Source organism: Rhinolophus ferrumequinum, chromosome 12, assembly GCF_004115265.2.
Source record: "Rhinolophus ferrumequinum isolate MPI-CBG mRhiFer1 chromosome 12, mRhiFer1_v1.p, whole genome shotgun sequence".
NCBI lineage: Eukaryota > Metazoa > Chordata > Mammalia > Chiroptera > Rhinolophidae > Rhinolophus > Rhinolophus ferrumequinum.
Window position 1 is genome coordinate 11,216,965 of NC_046295.1, and position 12,759 is coordinate 11,229,723.

Genomic DNA, 12,759 nt, shown 5'->3' on the forward strand with positions numbered 1-12,759 from the left:
TCGATCGGATTGTTTACCTTTTTGTAATTGAATTGCATGAATGTCTTATATATTTTGGGTATCAACCCTTTGTCAGCTATATCATTTGCAAATATTTTCTCCCATGTAGTAGGTTTTCTTTTCTGTTTTGTTGAAGGTTTCTTGGCTGTGCAGAAGATTTTTACATTGATGAAGTCCCATTTCTTTATTTTTGTTTTTGTTTTCATTGCTTGAGGGGATGTATCCAAAAAGATAATACTCAGACTACTGTCAAATAGTTTACTTTCTATACTTTCTTCTAGTTTTATGGTTTCAGGCCTTACATTTAAGTCTTTAACCCATTTTGAGTTTATTTTTATAGATGGTATAAGAGAGTGGTCCAGTTTCATTTTTATGCATATCTGTCCAGTCTTCCCAGCACCAGCTTGGAATAAATATATACATACAGAGAGAGAGAGAGAGAGAGAGAGAGAGAGAAAGAGAGACAGAGAGACAGAGAAAGAGAGAGAGAGGCTATTTTGACTTTATATTCATATACATACGCATACATTCATATACATGAATACACACATATATATATTCATATATATATGTATTCATATATATATGAATATAATGTCAAAATAGCCTCTTTACAGTGAAATTCCACTGTTGCTTTTCCATTTTGCATAGTATGTTAATACAGAAGTGCTAAACATTTAAGTCAGACGTCCTCAATTGGAAAAATGGAGTGGTATGGGGAAAGACGAACAGGTAAAAGAAATACCAGAATCAGGTTGGTATCCATTCTTTAAAATCCATTTGCCAGGGCTCCAGACATGCTAAATCTAAACCTCTTGGTATATAGATTTATAATCAGGATGGATTGAAATGTAGGAGCTTATTTTCATGATGTACATTCAGGATCATCAACTTTTTCTATCAAGGGCACATAGTAAATACTTAATCTGTGTGGGACCTATGGTCTCTATTATAATTACTCAACTCTACTATTATAGCACAAAAACATTCATAGACAATACATAAATGGATGGGCAGTGACCATGTTTATTGGAATCATATCTTGTCCTTCATAACTTCAGCTGGCAGTATTTGATGTGTGTTATGGGTTTAATCACAATGGTATAGATTGACTTGGATGTTATGGAATTGTATTGAGCTGAAATGCAAAATTTTTCCTATAGTGATAAACTACTTGAATCACTTTATTTTTCAAATATAGAAACGGAAATTTTAAAAGAGTTGTTTGTGTTCAATACTATGTGAAAGAACCTGATTTTCAACAAAGATGTCTAATTTCTGCTCAGTATATTTTACTCTTCACAGAACTATCTCAAGATCTCACTAGACAAGATATTTTAACTTCCTGAAAGAACTTGATACATTTGTTAAAATGACGCTTCCATTTTCTTGGAAATTATATCCGTATAATTCTAAATGTGATCTGAGAACACCAGATGTTGGGAGAAGTGGATTTGAAATTAAATGTGAAAGAATATGCCAAATTGAAAAGATATGGTAAAAGATGTGCTAAATTTTGTTATTTCACTATACTATTTAATAATTACACTAAAATCAAATTTTGAAAGCTACTAAATATGTAATATATAAAATATATATTTAACTAATTCATTTATTTATTTGTTTGTGTTCATTTAGCAAACATATATTATATCTATTATGATTTAGGTCTACGTCAAGTACCAGGGTTATAATGGTGAGTTACAGAGGTTCAGGCCTTTTGATTTCATAGAGTTAATAGTCTATTGGTAGAGAAAAATAATACCTAGTGACTTTTTTATTTAATGCCTATTATATGCTAGGCACTTGCATAAACATTTGCATGCATTTTTATTTGATACTAACTATAGTATGGGTTTTAATTTATAATATAATTAAACATCAAATATTTAAAGCACAGAATGAAAAATGTGTGCATGCTCACATATGAATGTGGGCCTTATAAAATTAATATCAGGACATGATAGATAGGGTTCTTTGTATAATATATTGAAGTTTATAATATTATACTATTTTATGTGCTTTTTGAATTATCAATAAAGCATTTGAATCATGAAAAACAAAACAAATAGAAAATCTTTCTATTTATATATCTGTCAGACTATATTTCTTTCTACCTGACTAAGTTTTGTAGGTAGAGACAAATATGATTTATGCTTTCATATTTACTTTTCATAGTCTTAAGATGCACATTTACTGATTTCCTTTTTGGACTTTATTCTGATGAATATTAAGTGTCAGATCCTTTACTAAAAGTTTGACCCCTAATTTCATATCACCTGCAAAGTACAGGCTTTGAAATTTGGATTTTTAATTTAGAAAGTAGAGTGAAAGGTCTGTGTTGACAAAATTTGTATGATGATTAAGATAGATATTTAAATTGCTTGACAGGGCAATTGACACCGAGTCTTGAAAGCAAATAACTCTCACTTTTCCTTATTTATATTATTAATTATGAAATTGGACACATAACCATGATTTAATACTTAAATAGGATCACTTATAGATACACCAATAGCACCTAAAGTGCTGAATAAAGCTTGTCTAGTTTATTTGTGAAATCTCCCCTATGTATTCTTTCCTTTCCACATTCATTGTTCCTTTGTCAGTTAAGATTCTCTTGTCTGAAATCCTGCAGATACTCTTATTATAGAGACTTCTGTTTCTAGCTTCTCAATCTTCAACCTATAGGTTATGCATTCATCTTTTTAAATAATCTTCAGTGTATTGTTTTTAACTTGGCAATATTCATGTTTATTCCATAGGGTTTTCATTCAGCATTTGAGTCCTCTTTAGGTACTCAACAATTTCCAGCTTTTTTTCCCTAATGTTTTCAATAAAAACTTTTATATTTAATGCATTCACCACATGCACTGCAGAGCCTTTGCTGTTCAAAATGTACAATTTCTTTCCTCATTTTTCCCATTTTTATTTTCTCCATATAGTTTTTTAAAATTGTTTTACTTGTAAAAAAAAGACATACGATACCAGAATAACTTCCATAAAGGAAACTCATTAGCTATTTTGAACACAGAAAATTTCAATCTAAAAATCTTGAAATTAGGTTTCAAAAACCTTGAAAATCCTTAAATTAGGATTTTCAAATTCTCCAGTAATATGTGTTTCCATGATTTGGATATCTTGATTTGGAAATGCACATTGAAAATCTTTCATGCCTTGGCATATAACAGGTTTAAATCTATAAAGTTTTTATGTCCCCTTAGAGTTACAAGTTACTTTATGACAGAAACATGCAATTTCATGATTTTAATTAGTTTATCTTTTTCATTACATAATACTGTATACATTAAGCAAATATTGATGTAATCAATTATTGATTTTCATACCTATACCAGAAACAATGGCTTTGTGGAATGACTTCAATGTAACATAGAACATAAATATGCTTTATTAACAGCCACATAGTCTTACAACAATAAGTAGATTTCTATGTACAAAGTAACAGTTACCAGTGAAGTAGTTTGGGGCAGCTGTACTATAACCAGCTCGGTGGCATCTAACTATCTATTCCCTTTAGGATTTCTACTTTGTGGTTGCCCCACAGAGTGTTGTACTGTCCCACTCTTTACCCCAAATTAAATTGGAGGTTGAGATGGTTGATGTCACGTATACACCTAGAGAGTTCTTATTCATATATTGAGACTTTCTGGTTGCGTAGGGAAGGCACTCAGACTAGTATAAAAATGATTTGAAAAATGGAAGGGAATACAACTTTTTTTTCTTTTGTGTTAGAGGCTGGGGCCAAAATGTGGGTTCCCACACACTGGGAAGATTTGTCTGGTTTGAACTTCCCTGTTGGGGGCAAGGGAGTGAGCACCTGGATTTCCTTATCAGTATGCCCAGATGTGTGATAAATATAGTGGCCAAATATAAAAGTGGAATGAGACTCTCATCCACCCTTGATGATTGAATTTGAACTCATGTAAGTAAATTATCAGGCTTGCAGTTTGAGACCGGTAAAGGAGGTAAAAATTCTACTGAGTGAGTTGTGCAAGTGGTGAGTATTTTGTAGTTTGTGAGTGAAATATGTGCCTTGGTCACCATCATCGATGTCGTGAACAATGAAAGGGATATGGAGTATCTTGTTGATGCCTTGTATGTGGCTTTAGAATGTGCAGGTACATCCTTGACCCTGATTTATCATTTTGGGTATCTGTATGGCAAGAAATTACCAGAGTTCTCTACTTCCAAGGAGCAACCTGGAAAAGGAATTATTGCCATTTGGCTGGACCAGACACTAGACCATTGGCAATGGCCCGAGAGTCTGTGAAAATGTGCACACTGGGCCTATTGTTGGTGAGGGAGTCGTCTAGTGCTAAGGTGACTGCCTGAAATCAAGCCAATTATGCTGACTCTTGGGTGTGCTCTTGATCAGTGACATCCTGATTAGGGGATCTAGGGTGGCACCTCTCTAACAGGTTTCATCATGTGCGATTGTGGCATTACCACCCATATAATAAACAAATTCCCTTTTGTCTTTCCACTCAGTTGATCTCGTTATTCCTCAGGTGGGCAGTGTGTCTGAGAGAGGAGTGACCTTCAATATTTTCATTACATTTGGCAAAAGACTGAGGACAAGGAAAGCCATTTCTCATGCTAGGTGTGATATATATGCCAGGGTTCCCAGGTTCCAGTCTATCATGTAAGTAGCATGCTCTTATTTTTTTTTTTAATTTTTTTTTATAACAAGGCTTCAGTGGCCTTGCCAAATCTGGAGGTGCTACCTCTGTGACCCAGGCACAATAGGCAGTCATATGCAAAAAGTCTTATGCTTAGGGCATGTGGTAGCACCTGTATCCAGAAGAATCCAGTATGCAGGCAGCACTTAGTGCTCTTATGGTGTGCAATAAAGGACCAACAAAGACGGTTTTTGCACCAAATGTCCATAATTTGTCCAGCAGTTCCAAGACACACGAAAGGAGATTGCTCCAGCCTCCACAAGGATGGAGTTCATGGAATGGGTGGAGGAGTGACGGCTTAAATGGGAGTATCTGCTGTATTGCAATTTGAGCAGATTCTAGAGTCTTTAGTTTCAGTGATCGCATTCTAACTGGGCAAATTTAAGAACACCAGCATAAATAGGCTTAGGCATAATTTCTGAATGATCAATGTGATGCTTCCAGAACACAAAGTGGTCTACATGAAGTTAGGCTTGTTTTAATGTTGTGTGTATCGAAGGGGAGGGGCTGAACAATTGTTTCTTGACAGTGTCAGCGATGGAACAACCCTTGACTGAACAAATAATGCCCAGAAATATTTACTTAGTAGTAGGGCCTCTTACTTTGTGTGGGGCAATGGCTTATCCTTGTTTTGAGTGTATTTTTATGTCCTAAGTAACTGTGTAAAATGCATCTTATTTTATAAGATTCTTTCTTCAAAAATTTCCAGATCAGTTGCATCATATTTAGGGGCTACCCCCCGTGGAAATTTTGCTTTATTGGGTTTTTGGATTGGGTTTGAATAATGTTTGACATGTTTATGCACCAGAGCACCCAATGAATCCAGAGTGCTTGTCAATGTTTCACAGTTATTGATTAGGGCGATGGTATGCTCAGGCCCTTTAAGAGTGACGGAAGTAAAACTTTTGGAGCTACTTTGTAGAGTCTGTGACATGCAGGTACCGTTGGTGTTTTACTCTATAAGCTCTGTGGATCAGGTTCTATTTTGTTGACAAAGCAGAGGCAGCAACCGAGCTTTTCAAAGACTTCTAACGAGCTATCTAATTTTAAAAGTCTGGACCTCAGCAAGCCACATAATAACTATTCTTTCAAATATTAGCAGCCACCCCATAGGCTTACACATTGCACAGGGTATCCTTTTTTTGCCCCGAGAACTCTGTACAACAGGGTTTGATGTCTGATGGAGACACCCAATCAATGATCATCAGGTAAGAGTCCTTACCAGAACTCAGCTATGGCTTATACTTTTTTTTTAATTGAGGCACAAAATTCAATCCAATGCACTTGATTGGCCTATGCCGATACACGTGGCCCAGCCACCTTTTCCGGAGGACCCTAATACCGTACTCCTATGCCAAAAATACCAATTATCAAAACTTCCAACTTAAGTTGGTTAAATGTATAAAAGAAATGTGGTAAGCTGAGCAACTCTAGCATAAAGCAGTACAATTCAAAGTGCATGTTTGCAAACAGGCAGCAAGAGATCTAAAAGTACATGATATAGCCAGTAGCAGCTCAAAGTGCATGCATGCCAGAGGCAGCTGAGCCATGTAGTGAACCAAAGCAAGAGAAGAAAGTTCGCTGGTGGTGGTCATTGCCTAAGACACCCTGCTCACAGGACGGACTGCTTTGTGGTTGCCCTGTGGAGGGTGAGATCAACCCTTCCCCGTCCAGCACTCATTTCGATGCTGAGACACATAGTGATGCATATGACCCAGAGGGTATGAACAAAAGTATTACATATTGAGGCTTTCTGAGAAGAATAAAGGAGACACCCAAGGGGGTCTGAAAATAGCTTGCAAAAGGGGAAGTTTCGCCTTTGTTTGTACTATATTTAGAGGCTTGGGCCAGCAGGGTTATTATGTGTGGAGTTGGGGTTTGTGTGGTGTGAACTACCCAACTGACACCAATGGAGGAAACATGCAGGCTTTCATATCTGCTCATCCAGATATCACAACAGAGGAAAGGGGCATAGTGAGGCTTGAAAGATGTCTCCAACAACAAAAATTGAGTTAGATTCCATGCACTTGCTCTTTAAAAATGGTTCACACAGCTAAATACTGGAAATACTTTCATTGCATTTCTATTTGTGCAAATAACAACTCACTAATAACTAGTGCCCTTACTTACATCTGTAAAATCTCCTTTCCCACATAATATAATATCATATAATTACAGGTGTGATGTTACCATATTCATAGTCACAATTTTGATTTAATTGTACTATACATTAAGCTATAAGCAATTATAGTTACAAAGTGCACGTGAGCATAGCAGCATGACATTGACTGCTTAGTAAATTCTATTAGAAAAATAATCAAGATTGAATTTACCTGAATTGACCAGGAAGTCGTATCAACATTATCAAAGAAATCAAGAACCTTAACGACTAGGGTGACTTTCTCTATCACAAAGTTTGTGGTTTTGTTTGTCAGTTAACAACATTAAAATTTTTGGAGTTGATGGTTTCTATGACCCTTTCATAAGTATGATTCCTTCATTCCAAGTATTTCCATATTATGCCATTGACTAATTCGAAGTCTTTATATTTGACTATAACCACCTGTACAAATTTAAATTGAAATTTCTTAAACAGTTTGATATATCAAACAGCTCAGTCTACAAAAAGACAATTTCTAATAATTCTTTGACACTCTACCCCATTAACATTGTTATATATGTCTGCTCTGTTCATTCTGGCCTCTGTGACTACATAATCAATAGAATATGGCAGAAGCGATGTTGTTTCAATTTCTGGGCATCTTCCATTTCTAGTAACTAGCTTCATTAACTCTTGAAGCTATTAATCACCATATAAGAATTTTTACTCTTCTTGGAGTTCCATGCTGTGATGAAATCTATGATAGCTGCTTGTATAAACCATGTACAGAGATGCTTGGCCAATACCCAACCATTTGCTTCATCCCAGTTAAAACCTTTAAACTGATCCAAGTGTCCCCATGTATCTTGTCTATATTCCTAATAATAAAGTGATGGCCAAAATAAATATTTCGTGTTGTTTTAATCCACCACATTGTGTTTGTTATGAAAAAAATAATAACTGGAACAGAATTTGGGTTTTACAATTTTGTTATGCTACCATAACAAAATTCTAAAACATTGGCTTCAGGCCATTTGTCTTGTTTCTAGTTGGGGGTATTATGAATAAAGCTGTGTAGTAGGCTGGGTGCTAAAATGACCACCCCTCCCAGTTTTTCCACCCTTATCCCAGGGATTATGAATGTGATATATCACAGCCATGATTAGATAAGATTACTTGATAAAAATAATTTCGCAGATGTTATTAAGGTTACTAATCAATTGACTTGGAGTTAACAAAAAAGGAGGCTATCTTGGTAGGCCTAATATAATCACATAAGTGTTTTAAGAAAGAGAGATTTCTCCATCTGGTAGCAAAAGAGAAAGTCAGAGATTCAGAACACTAGAAGGATTTGACACAATGGTGAGGCTTGAAGATGCACAAAACCACATGCAAAGACCAAAGTGTAGCCCCTAGGAGCTGAATGAAACCCCCAGGTAACAGACAGCAAGGAAATTGGGGGAGGTGTAGTTTCTGTGCTATAGCGGCACAGAACTGAAATCTATCAACAACCTGAATGAAATTCGAAGTATATTGATTCCCAGATATTCCATTAGGTAAAGTAACCTGGCCAGGATCTTGATTTCAGCCTGTGAAACACTAAGGAGACAGTGCATTCCTGCCTACCCATACTTCTGACCTACACAACTGTGAGGTAATAATTAAAAGATATTTTAAGCTGTTCAATTGTTGGTAATTTGTTGCACGAAAACAAGCTGCACGTATATTTTCGGGAATGCCCTTTGTAAACATAGTTTTCTTTCTCTTGGATAAATAGTAGTAGAATGACCAGGTTACTGGGTAGGGCTGTTTAACTTCATCAGACAATGCCTACACAATGTTTCCCAAAGTGATTGTATCATTGTACATTTCCATTATAAATGTGAAAGTAAGAGTGGCATCCTTGACAAAATTGTGAATTTTATCTTATTAGTTTTAGCCATTCTGCCTGTTAAGAAAAAAATAGCTTACTTTGGCTTTAATTTGAATTTCCCCAATGACCAATGATGCTGGACATCTTATGTGTTTATTGGCTATATATTCTATTGTAAATATGTATTCAAAATATTTTGTCCATTTTTACTTAAGTTGTGTGTCTTTTTTTAATTAATTAATTAATTTATTTATATATTCTAGAAAAAATGTTCATAGTCACACATGTGACTAACATGCAGCTTACATTTTCATTTGTGTAATAATGCCTTTAAAGAACAAAAGTTTTAATTTCTTTCTTTTATTTTCTGTGTCCTGTCTACAAAATCGTGTCCTCTTCTATTTCTTAAAGATATTGTTTGAGAAGAATTTGAAATAACCATTTTGTGGGCTCCAAATCTACAAGGTCACATTTTTAAACAAAATCATGCTTGGTATGTAAGATGTTATCATTTATCATCTTTAAGTGATCAGTATATTATTTCAATTAGTTACCCTTATATTTCTAATTAAACATAAACTGTTCAGAATGGAAAATATTACTGAAATAATATTCTCTGAATCTCACTAAACTCAGATTAGCTCACAAAACATCATAATTTCAAGATCATAGTAACATACCAGGAAAGGAATGCAAGATAATTGCAGTTTTCCCTGTGATTGACATCCCTGTTTTCCTACAGTGTTGAATAAAGAGGGTTAAGAAATTTTCAGCTTTACTCATCCTTCCCACTATAGTTCACTTCAAATCACACTAGTTATCCAATTCATGCCCTCCAACACCCCCCTCGCCCCCAAGTTCTAACTGCTGATATGAAAGGGACTACAGATGATCATTTCAGATTCACTTAAGTGATGCTGCATGTCAGATTCATGACCATATGACCACTGAGTTATAGATTTAAACTTTGACTATACCTCCTGACAACATTTCCGCTTACATTGGATATTTGTATTAGGCCATTTTGGATAGGACAAGCCAAACAACTATGCTTCAGGCTAATTTACCCTTGTCGAAGATATCCTAACTACTCTACCAAGTATGTAATTGTTTTCATTGCAGCTAATTCATAGCACTAAACCATTGCCATTGTTCTTAGTTCTTTTTTTGTTTTGTTTTCTGCCTTCTCTACTTTTAAATGAGCATATTATGATTCTAGTTCCTCTCCTCAATTAACAATCAGTTTTTGGTAATTTGTTACACTAGTACAAGCTGCGCATACATTTTTGAGCATGGCTTATTGTAAACATAGTTTTCTTAAATACCCAGTAGTAGAATTACTAGGTTACTGGGTAGTAATTTATACATTTAAATTAGTATGTGTTGACTCAACTAAATCTGTTTTCTAGTAGAGCAGCCAAATCAAATGGCTCCGTGTGTGTGTGTGTGTCTGTGTGTGTGTGTCTGGTTAATCAGCTCATTTGCTTTGCTGTTGTCTTGAATACCCAAGGCATGGCCCAATTTGACTAGTTTTTCTTGCCCTTTTAATTCTATCAGTCCTTTACCTATTGACCATAAAGCATATGCAATCTTTTGGTGTTTGCTTGTTTATATGTGTATTTACTTGTGTATTTATTTATTTTTCCTTCAGGATGTGAACTGTAGCCTCCTTTTCTGTGCTTACCAGCAACCTGTCATGTTGGAAATTTCCTGTACAGTAAATCCATCCCACTTTGAAATTGTTTGTTTGTTTTAGATTTTCAGTGGTGGATACATACCTTTGCCGACAGCATCTTAGTATCTAGAGCAGACATCTCAGAGCCCCCCTGACACACACACATGCACGTGCGCAGGATTCTCCCCAAGTGAAACTTGTGGCCAACACACCTCGTCATGGAGAAGCAAATACAAAGGCTGTTTCACCCAGTTCTACTTGATAGCCTTGATGGTTTTGATTTTAAAAGAAAGAAAGACAATTTTAAACAAAACCATATTTAGAGTTTCTTCTAGCATCTGAACAGAGCCATATGGTGAACAAACATAAATGCCTTAGGAAATGGGTCAAAAACAGCACCATGAAGAAAATTGTAATAAAATTTGAAAAGTATTTGTATGAGTGAGAACACTAACTATGTTCAACAAAAAGAAATGCAGGGAAGCTGCCAATTAGAAAAATTCAACGAGTCAGTACATTGCAGTTCTAGTCAGCACAGTTCATACATTCTTCCATGTTGAATGAGATCCTAGGTACCAGAATAAGGAGGACAGTGAGGAAATTTGACGAATATTATATGTTTATTTTTTCCCCCACAGGGAGGAAGAAACTCCTCTTTTTTTTTTTTAACTTTAACTGATCAATGAGCAGTTAATTTTTTGCCTGCTTTGTCTTTAGTAGATTTATGGATAATTTATGTGACATCAATGGATTGACAGTTCATAGTGTTAGGCTGGTGCAAAAGTAACTGTGGTTTAAGGTTAAAAATAATTGCAAAAACCGTGATTACTTTTGCACCAACCTAATACTTTGGTCAAGGATAATAGACATATGAAATTGGACGTTGACCTGTTTGAGTGATTACATGATCACACTTCTCTGCTCTCAGAGGTTGCTTATGAAGATAAAATGGAAATCTTGGCAACTCTGTGTAACTGATTGTTCTGGAAAAACAAATCATATATACATAATCACCAGAAGAATTATGTAGGACCAAAAGTGTTTGAATATATATTTTTTTAATTATTCGATTACAGTTATTGACAAATAGCTCCCAATCCATGATGACAAATTTTGTGGCATGGGTTTAAATTTTACTTCCCATATGACCCAGCTCTATGGGATATTTTGCATACCTCATCTGAAACATCACTGTGGAAAAGTCAGTGACCTGTCATGATCAGAGCCAATAGAGAAGTTCAAGGAGTGCCCATGGACCAAAGGTGGACAGTGGAGGCAGACATTTCTAAGGCTGAGGCTCATTTCTAAGGCTGAGGCCCTTTTAGTAGCAGTAGATCTGACTCAGCAAATCTGATTTAGCTCCAGAGAAGCAGAGGTTGCTAACAATCACTGGGTTCTGAAGTCTGGCCCATTTTAACAAGGCCAGTTCTCAGATTAATAAGTTTGCATTGCTATATAGATATTCTGTGGCCCAGTTTTTCACTCCTCCCTGTATAGGTGTCATTTGCCAGATAACTTCTCAAAGTCCTGTTTCTCTGACTTAACCACGTTGCTCTTTGTTCAAGGGGTAATTGTAAATGTGATATCATGAGCGTGGAAGCTTTTTCACGTATCCAGTTACTGTTCTTGAACTTTTCCAACTCTAAAAGAAAATGGTATCCAAACTAGGCCACTGGAAGAAGAGAAATACATGGCTCAATTCCCTCTATTTTCCCAGAAACCACCCAATGAAGTACCAGACATGTGCATGATCCCAAACGTGACCAGAAGAAGTTACCCAGCCAAACCTAGGTAAATTGTCCACCTGCAACTTTATGGGCAAAAAAGCATATCATTTTCAGTCACTGAGATTGGCAGTGTCTCATGTAACATTATGTGCAGAGTATAATATGTGCAGTTGAAATGTTGACTACTGTGCATGCAGACTCTCTCCACCTAACCTGAATGTGAGACATTGAGAACTGTTGGACAGTAGTGCTTTATAGCACTCTGCTTTTAAGGTTTTTCCTAGGAAGCTTTGTTTATATCTGTACTTCTGTGTCATAACCCTCTACTTGAGGTATACACATACCCCTTCACTTGACAATATTTGATTATATGTGTGTGGATCTATGAGAGAGAGATTGTAAGTGTAATCAATGAAGTTACAGAAAATGGAAAATTAGGACAATAACAATTCTAGGGACAATTAACCTTAGAGTCACTTATAATTTCATCACTCAGAGAAAATTTATTGTTGTTCTGTTGTTTCATTTTTGCCTATTTTATGAAGGGATGAAAATAGATAAATAAATGACATGTTTTATTTTTATTAATCTTTGTTTAACAATGTCTATTAAGTCAAGAAATGTACATTGAATAGCTACCATATACTTTGCATTGTAGGAGACACTAAATTCAAATGAAGCTG